We start from the raw sequence: 9,655 nt of genomic DNA on the forward strand, positions 1-9,655 counted from the left end.
GCAAAACCCCTCTTTAAATAGTAATTTGGCTGAGGCACCAGCCAATCAGCAACGTGCTTTTTTCCTGCCTAAATTTCCCTCCTGAAATTCAAATACATTACACTCCTCCCCTCCCAGAACACATTTTACCATATTTACATAATTTTTGCATAACATTTGCATGTTATCTCTCCACGTAGTCACGCAGGTAGACAGGGCATCTCCTAACTCTTTCTGACCTGCGCAATTCATTCCCTGGGAGTGAGTCGAGCTGGTCGGAGGGACTGTTTGTTCCTCCCAGCTCCTCCTCTGGGCCATCCGGCCCTGGATTATTGGCAGAGTTGTCCCTGCTGTCCTCTGGAGGAGCCGGTTGGCGTCGCTGGACTTCTTCAGACTCAGCTAAGTCCTCCGATCGCCTCAGGGTTGAGTTAGCTGTTGGTTCAAATATTGGGTAGTCAGGGTCTGGCTGTTTGGTTTCTGGATCGTTTTGTATTCTTTTTCGTAATTGATCTATGTGGCGTCTCCACACTCGGCCATCCCCCATGTCCACTAAATATGACTTTGGGCCCGTCACTCCTACAATTGTTCCCCTAAGCCACGCTGGGCCCTCACTATAGTTATGTGCCCATACCGGGTCACCTGTTGTCATTGTTCTGGTTCTTCCCTTTGTGTTTTGGTACCCATCAGGGGAGTATGTTGGGTTTAACCGATCTAGGGGGCACCGGAGTCTTCTACCCATTAATAACTCCAATGGGCTGCGGCCGGTGGTCACACAGGGCATTCTATGTTGGACTGCCAGGAAGATATCAATTTTGGATTGCCAATCTCCTGGGCTAATTCTAGATAGTGCTTCCTTGGCACTGCGTACGAAACGTTCTGCAAGTCCGTTCGTCGCCGGGTGAAAAGGTGCCGAGAGGACATGTCGGATGCCCTCTCCTGCCAAGTACCCCTCAAACTGGGTGGCCGTAAATTGCGGGCCGTTATCGGACACTAGGGTGTCGGGTAACCCGTGTGTTACAAATAGATGCCTCAAAACTGTGATTACTGCTTCCGCTGTTGTGGTTTTCATGAGTAAAATTTCTAACCACTTCGAGTAGGCATCTACCACAATTAAAAAGTTCTGCCCATGGAACGGCTCGGCAAAATCTATGTGGATCCTGGACCATGGACCCTGGGGTTTCTCCCATTCCCTGATGGGGGCTGTTGGGGGTAGTGGACTTGATTCCTGACAAGCTTGGCATTTCCCTACCCGGTCGCTAATATCTTTATCCATTTGTGGCCACCACACATAACTTCTCGCTAGGCTTTTCATCTTCACAATCCCTGGGTGGCCCACATGCAATAGCTCCAACACATGCCCTCGTAATTTCTCCGGAATAACCACTCTATCCCCCCATAATAGACAACCCCCTTGTACCGACAGTTCCGAACGCTTCTTTGTAAATTCTTTGAAACGATCCCCTGGTGCAGTGGGCCATCCCCTCTGCACCCAACCGATCACAGTCCTTACAATAATATCTTTGTAAAATGCCCTAGTTACTTCTGTGGATGTGACTGGGCCAGAGTCCAAAGAGTCAATTAACAAGACGGGTGTCCCTGGGGTCGGGTCTTCAATAGTTTCTGGCAACGGGCATCTACTTAAAGCGTCCGCATGTCCCAAGTCCTTGCCCGGTCAGTGAGACAGTTGGTACGAATATGCTGCCAGGAAAATAGTCCAATGGGTCAGCCTGGGTGATAATGCAACCGGTGTTGGACGGTCCCCCGCCAAGAGTCCCAATAAAGGTCTGTGGTCTGTGACTATTTCAAATTGCTGCCTCAAAACTGTGATTACTGCTTCCGCTGTTGTGGTTTTCATTAGTAAAATTTTTAACCACTTCGAGTAGGCATCTACCACAATTAAAAAGTTCTGCCCATGGAACGGCTCGGCAAAATCTATGTGGATCCTGGACCATGGACCCTGGGGTTTCTCCCATTCCCTGATGGGGGCTGTTGGGGGTAGTGGACTTGATTCCTGACAAGCTTGGCATTTCCCTACCCGGTCGCTAATATCTTTATCCATTTGTGGCCACCACACATAACTTCTTGCTAGGCTTTTCATCTTCACAATCCCTGGGTGGCCCACATGCAATAGCTCCAACACATGCCCTCGTAATTTCTCCGGAATAACCACTCTATCCCCCCATAATAGACAACCCCCTTGTACCGACAGTTCCGAACGCTTCTTTGTAAATTCTTTGAAACGATCCCTTGGTGCAGTGGGCCATCCCCTCTGCACCCAACCGATCACAGTCCTTACAATAATATCTTTGTAAAATGCCCTAGTTACTTCTGTGGATGTGACTGGGCCAGAGTCCAAAGAGTCAATTAACAAGACGGGCGTCCCTGGGGTCGGGTCTTCAATAGTTTCTGGCAACGGGCATCTACTTAAAGCGTCCGCATGTCCCAAGTCCTTGCCCGGTCAGTGAGACAGTTGGTACGAATATGCTGCCAGGAAAATAGTCCAACGGGTCAGCCTGGGTGATAATGCAACCGGTGTTGGACGGTCCCCCGCCAAGAGTCCCAATAAAGGTCTGTGGTCTGTGACTATTTCAAATTGCTGCCCAAACAGGTACTCGTGGAATTTTTTAACCCCAGAGACTATAGCAAGGGCTTCCCGATCTAGTTGGCTATAGTTCCTTTCTGCTGCGGACATCGTGCGGGAAAAATATGCGATAGGGGCTTCTGAACCGTTCGGTAACCTGTGGCTGAGGACAGCCCCTACCCCGTAGGGTGATGCATCACAAACTAGTACTAGTGGCAACGTCCCATTATACTGAATTAGAAGGCTATCGCTGGACAGAAGTTTCTTAACGCCTTCAAATGCCTTAGCCTCAACCCTGCCCCAAGTCCATACAGATTTTTTCGCTGGCAGTTTATGTAGCGGTTCGGCTACCATTGCCTTATTTTTTAAAAATACCGCATAGAAGTTTACAAGCCCCAAAAATGCTTGTAATTCTGTTTTGTTTTTTGGGGGTGGGGCCTTTCTAATGGCTTGCACTTTGCTCTCAGTTGGGTGGATGCCTTCCTTATCTATCTGGTAACCCAAGAATACTACAGATTCAACTCCTATCTGACATTTGTTGAGTTAAACTTTAAGCCCCGCAGACCTGAAAATGCCCAAAACCTTCCGCAATTTGACCCCTAATTCTTCCAAGTTTTCTGCTGATATCAGTACATCATCGAAATATGGAACTACTCTCGGTAGACCTTGTAGAAGCCGTTCCATTAGGTTTTGGAATAACCCGGGGGCTACACTAACTCCGAACTGAAGTCAAGTGCATTTAAAAGCGCCCCGGTGTGTGACAATCGTCTGTGCTTCGGCCGTTTCATTGTCAACTGGTAGTTGTTGGTAGGCTTGAGCCAAGTCGAGTTTGGCAAAAACCTGTCCCTGTCCTAACGAGTGCAACAAATGTTGCACTATGGGGACGGGGTAAGCACTCTTTTGCAATGCCTTGTTAAGCGTTGCCTTATAGTCAGCAGAAATACAGACCGATCCATCCGATTTGACTGGGGTCACTATTGGTGTCTCCCATTTTGCATGGTCGACGGGGACTAGTATTCCCTGGTTTATTAGTTTGTCTAATTCCCTGTCAATCTTGGGTTTGAGAGCGAACGGAACTCTCCTAGCCTTTAATCGAATGGGAGCTACCTGGGGATCTAAATTGAATGAGATGGGGGTCCCCACGTACTTGCCCAAGCTGTCTTGAAAAACGTCCTCGAATTCCTTCAACAATTCGTCCTTCAGGTTGACTCCACAGCTGTGGATCCCGGTGATGCCCATTCCTAAGGCTCGAAACCAGTCCAGTCCCAGAAAGCTGGGCAGGCTTCCGTCAACGATGGTGATCAGCAGGGTTTTCTTGAATTGTCCATATCTTACTCTGACCGTTGTGGCTCCTTTAACAGGGAACCGGTTTCCCTGGTAGTCTTGCACTCTCAGAAGTTTCACGACTTCTGGCAGGTCCCGTGCGATCGTGTCCCAGGACATAATCGTGATTGATGAGCCTCCATTTTACACTGCACTCCTTCGATGTAGGTCTTAGTGAATATTTTCTTTTCTAGCTGTGTCGATGCGTGGCCCACTCGCACAGTGGTGTGAGTCGACTTCGCGCCTTTTTTGAATTGGCCAATCCCTGGCCGCTTCGCAGAACCGGCGCCCTGTTGATTGGCCGGTTTGAATTTTTGGTGGGAAGGTTGGGAGGCTCAGCAGGCCTAAGCTATATGTCCTTTCTTTTCACACCGCCAACAAATTGCATCCTTGAACCGGCAATTCTGTTGTTGGTGTTGGCCTCCGCAACTTACGCACTCGTCACGGTCGCCTCTTTCCGGCCTCCCGGTGTGGAAAACCTCTTCCTCTTCTTCCTCTTCCCATTCTGCCTGGATCTCTTCGCTGTGGACCGGCGTTGCACAAAGCTGAGGGACTTTGTGCGTTCGGCTTCTGTAAGGTTTCCGCCGCTTTGGTGGACATCTCGTCCGCCCTGTCCTCATCCAGGGCTATCGCCAGGGTTAGGTTGCTTTTCGACAGCAGCCGCCTCTGTATTCGGATGTCCCTGACCCCACAAATGAGTTGTTCTAATAAAGTGTCCTCCAAGTCCCTATACTCACAGTGGGTTGCAGCTTTCCTTAATGCGGCCATGTACACGCTTATCGATTCGCCCTCTCGCTGAACTCTTTGCCTTAACTCGAACCGTTGCACGAACTTCGATGGCACCGGCGCGTAGTGTGCTCGTAGCATCGTCTGTAGCACTGGCCATGGCACCGATTGGACAGGCGTTGGTTCCGACAGCGATTCGGCGGTATCAAAGACTTCTGGCCCACAGTGGCTCAAGAAGTAAGCGTGCTTCCGATTATCCGATACTTCTTGCAGTTCGTTGGCTTCGAGGAAACACTTGAAATGAGCCACGTACGACCCCCATTTCTCCTTGGCTGGGTTGAATGGCGCTGGCGGTGTATAGCTAGACATCGCTATGTATCCGCTCTGGATGACTGGCTAGGTTTGAAACTAAGTTGCTCCTTCAGCTCTTTTCCTAGTCTCACTGCCTTCAAAATCCCACCTTCGTCGCCAATGTTAAGTTTGGGCAATGAAGAGGCAGGAGACGATACAAGTGACAACAGCTCTTTAGTTTATTGTGATCCCAGCAACAACCAACAGGCAAAACCCCTCTTTAAATAGTAATTTGGCTGAGGCACCAGCCAATCAGCAATGTGCTTTTTTTCCCGCCTAAATTTCCCTCCTGAAATTCAAATACATTACAATAACCATGATCTGGATGACTATAGATATCTCCATAGATATCTGTCTTGAAGTTTTGGTAAGCTTTGGGCCAAACTCAAAGTACTGTAATCATTTTTAAAGCTCTTTTTAATGCAGTATCAGGCTACATTGGATAGCACCTTACAAAATCTAATCTGCCTCCAGTTACTTAGAAAGGGCCTGCTGTAAGTCTCCCCTGTCTACAGAGTTTATGAGACACAGGCCATTGTCTATAATTGCAAATGGTTTCTACTCTGAAAATATTTTGAAAACAGTCCAAAACAACACTGTCCCAATAACCATTTACGCTTAGGTTAAGCAAGCAGTACCTCTGATATACTAATGTATGAGCTGCTTAGAGGCCTTATGATTGAAGTGTATAGAAGCATTTGTAGTACATCAATATATAACTTCAAAATTAGTATCACAGGTTGATAGTGAAGATGATTCTGGTTTGGATTTGCAATAAACAATCCACCATACTTCTTTGATTATAGCAAATCTACTTAGATTGTCTCCTCAGACCTTCTCCCAAATGAAGTTGTACGTGAAATTCTCATACTTCTTTATCTGGGAAACATTTTCCAATGTTTAAAAATTTTAAAAAGGTGAAAAAAGAGGGAAGCCCAAATAGAACTTCTTTTTTTCAGCACTCTGCCAGAGGCTCAGGTAATCCAGATGCACTATGGATAAAAATATATTATTTTGTTATAATGGTCCATTTGTATATAAAACTGTGGAAAATTCTTGATCGAGGGAAATTGATTCTAAGCCAAATCAATCCAATCTCTGAATTGAATCGGGCTGAAAATTCTGGTCAAATTGTCAAATCAGATAGGGCAGGTCTAAACTGATTGGATGATTTGGATGGCTTTTGTGCAAAAAGCATGGGATCAGGGCGGGTTTCAAAACCCGTCGCTACCAGTTTGCTCATGGGTGTGTGCACACTCTTGCAATGCTTCTGCGCATGTGCAGAAGTGTACAGGCACCAATCCAGGGTGAACCGGTAGCAACCCACCACTGCATGGGATCAACTTGATTCGGTCCTTTCAAAATAAAACATCAAGTCAACTCAGTTTTCAAGTCAACTTGAATCATTACAGTATATCAGACTGTTATGATAAACTGAACTGAGAATTCAAAGCAGATGAGAGGCTAGCTACTTACCTTCTTGCTAGTACCTGTAGCTACTTTTAGAAGTTAGCCAGAGAATATGCTTGAATAGGATAATTTATAATTGGTGTAATGTTTGCTTAGGTACATGGTTGATCATGTTAAGGCAACGATGTGTGGCGTCTTGATGAGTTTAACAGAACTTACAAGTTTTCAATACCCAAACGATACTGATTGTTTCTGTTTTGTACACTAAACTTCTAACTCTTTCTAAAAGGCAGTTCCTAAGGCTCCGTTGTCCAGCACTGAGAAAGCCAAGAACAAACCTTTGCCAGCAGCCTCAGTGCACTGAAAACATATTTTTAATAATATCCAGATGGATCCACAAAAACAGCTTGCTCTCCATCCCTTCCCCCAAATCAGTTGCAGGATAAATGAGATTCAAGTGGTCAAAGGAGGGGTAGATTGGAGGAGAGATCCTTGGTCTCCCCAAGAGACCTAAGATATGGCTGAAATATAAAACGCTGCGGTGGAAGCAGCACGGTCCTAGGCAAACTTGGATGGAAAGCAAAGGAGAGGCCCAACTGGGTGCCCTAGGGAACAAAAACTTGTACTTGGAGTGATTGGCCAGAACAACCAACCTTTCTACTAGGCCCAAGTCTCACTCATTTGATCTGAAGTCGACATCCCTTTTATTTATGAGCTGCTTTGAGAAACAACCCCCACTTTTTCTGGGGACCAACCCCCCCTTCCAAAAACAAACACACAAAAGAAAGGAAATGAGCTGACTTCATTCATCTGAGAGTGCAGAGTTTTTGCATTGCAAATGAAAATGGGACAAGTGTGGCCAGTGGATGCGAAGCTGTTGGGCATGAAATCCTGAATTCAAAAATTTGTCACTCTCATGGGGCTGCCTGTACTGCTCAATTCCTTCGTAAGGTTGAGGCAAATTGGCAGTCTTTGTTAAAATGGATCATTGGGCTGAGGTGAAACCAAGATGGCTTCTTGGAAACACCCCCAGAATCCTTTACAAAGTTGAAGGCTTCCTCAATGCTTTAAAAATTATCATTTTGTAGTTACAGTTATTTATATTCTGATAATATCTAAGCTTGGAATGCCTGAAGATTATTTGAAAAGTATTTTGGCTTTTTTTTTTTTTTGCAAATCTATAAAATTATATTTTAAAAATAAAATCCAATCTAGAGTTGTTGATGGCTTTTGCCCACTCTAAAATAACTTTGCTGGTTTATAACCCATTTATAATATAGGATAATACAGAAAGATAGGGCTGCATTGCTTTTATCCTTCTCATCTTCTCATCTTTCGTACTACCTTCTCCTATTGGTATCTTATGATTTATCCTTTGTTGTTTGTATCTTATAATTTATGATAGTATCTTATGATTTATGACCTATGACTTACCACTTTGTTGTTTGTATGTACACCGAGAGCTTATCCACTGGAGACAAATTCCTTGTGTGTTCAATCACACTTGGTCAATAAAGAGTATTCCTATATCCCTATTTTGATTGCAGTTCAGATTGTTGATGTGAGGAGAGAGAGTTCTCAGCATCTCTTTTATAGACTTTTCTTCAGTAGTTTTACATAATGTCAGCATTTTCATCTTTCTTGGCACCAGGCAAAGATATTCATTCAAAATATATTAAAATGCATTTTAAAAGATGCTGCTATTTAGTCCTTCTTTGTATACATTAATAATTTAATATTAATTTTTGTTGAAATAAAACTGTTCCATTTGAAAGAATTATTTTCTTTCATTCTTTAAGAACAAAAATTAATAGAATAATTCATCACGTAAAAGCAAAAAATTGGTCAGCTAAAAATGGTTTAAATGGCTTTAATCGAACACTTAATGCTGCATATTCTGGACATGACAGAAAACTTTCAGGACTTTCCAGAGCACAACCCTTACATATAGTATGTGCTCCCAAATAAATCCACATAAAAGCCTTGTCCTTGTTTGTAGTTTACCACTGTAAACTGCAGCCCCAGATTGTAGTTGTTGGTGCACCAGAATGCCCTGACAACCACAATCTTCCCCATATGCTAGCCACATGACATTGGCCTCATGTTGTCTCCACCCCTTAGATCACCTGGTTGTATAGTTCTCAATGTTTTGCTTTTGGTTCCAATTAAATATTCATAGAGTCTCTGAAAGAAGCTTCAGAAGACTAGTCCAAATCCAGTCCTAAGTTCCAAGATCCAGATTGCAAACCAGTCCAGACTTCAGAATTTCACAACCATAATCCACACACACAAATGTCACACAAGAAACAGAGATCCATGAGTTGCTTCTAGTGAGGGACTATGGGTCTGGGCTGCCTCTTAAATTAAACTGCATCCAGTTATCTCTAATTGAAGTATTTAATACCTTGGTTGGCAAGGAGCCTCACAGAATGTTCTGCATTCTTGTCTTCTCTATATTGTCAAGTATGGAGGGAAGCCCCCCTCCCCGGCCTTACATTATCATGATCTGACTTTTCCACTGCTCAGGTGGTGCCTGCGTTTGATCAGCTTTGTGTGGTTCTTGTCTTTGTGTCCCCTAAGCCTGACATCCCACTGGTCCTCCTGGAGCAGCTTCTTCACATTTAGAGACACATTGTTTGATTCCTGGATCATGACACTCAGTAGGAGCCTTAGAGATTGAGGGAAATAAAAGGGAGATACAAACTAAACTTTTGATATTGTAAACTGAATCACCTATCACCTCTGCCAGTATCAGTGTAACTGCAGCCAGCCACTTCTCCTTCCTTTAAACAGCCAAACCAGTAAAAACGGGCTGAGGAAAGTCAAACCATCCTGGCATTCAATACTGACTACCCTGTTCCTTTTCTTCTTTGCACTACCATGGAAGCTTATCTGGTTACTTTTGAGGCGCAGATACCTTTACTTATGCTCCTGTGTTTCCAGATTTCTTTCATCCTCTTTTAGTCCTCCTTTGTGTTTAAATGCTTTCCAAAGTATTCACCAAGTAAAGAAGAAAAGTTCCATTATTTTATATGGGAAAGAAGTGAAATGTTTCAGGAATCTTCCTCTATGGGAGTATTTGATTATGACAAAAATCTGTTTCCCTCGGCTTCCGGTGGTTTCGTTTTCCCCAGGAGGACGTCTGGAATGGCGTCCCGAACTGAGATTCTGTAAAAGCTGGTGAAACAGCTGTTAGCCAGCTTCAAAGCTTTTCTCTGGGTGAAAGAGATTAGCAAGAGCGGCTGGATAGCAGAAGATTGCCCCAGGGGCTCTGCTTTCTTATGC

At 44.6% G+C, this 9,655-nt stretch overlaps 1 pseudogene; it reads right to left on the reverse strand.

The window, feature by feature from the left end:
• Nucleotides 1-457: 457 nt before the first annotated feature.
• On the reverse strand, nucleotides 458-9,022 carry LOC131190526 (uncharacterized; annotated as a pseudogene).
• Between the last annotated feature and the right edge of the window lie 633 nt (nucleotides 9,023-9,655).

This window comes from Ahaetulla prasina, chromosome 2, assembly GCF_028640845.1.
Source record: "Ahaetulla prasina isolate Xishuangbanna chromosome 2, ASM2864084v1, whole genome shotgun sequence".
In the NCBI taxonomy this organism is placed as follows: Eukaryota; Metazoa; Chordata; class Lepidosauria; order Squamata; family Colubridae; genus Ahaetulla; species Ahaetulla prasina.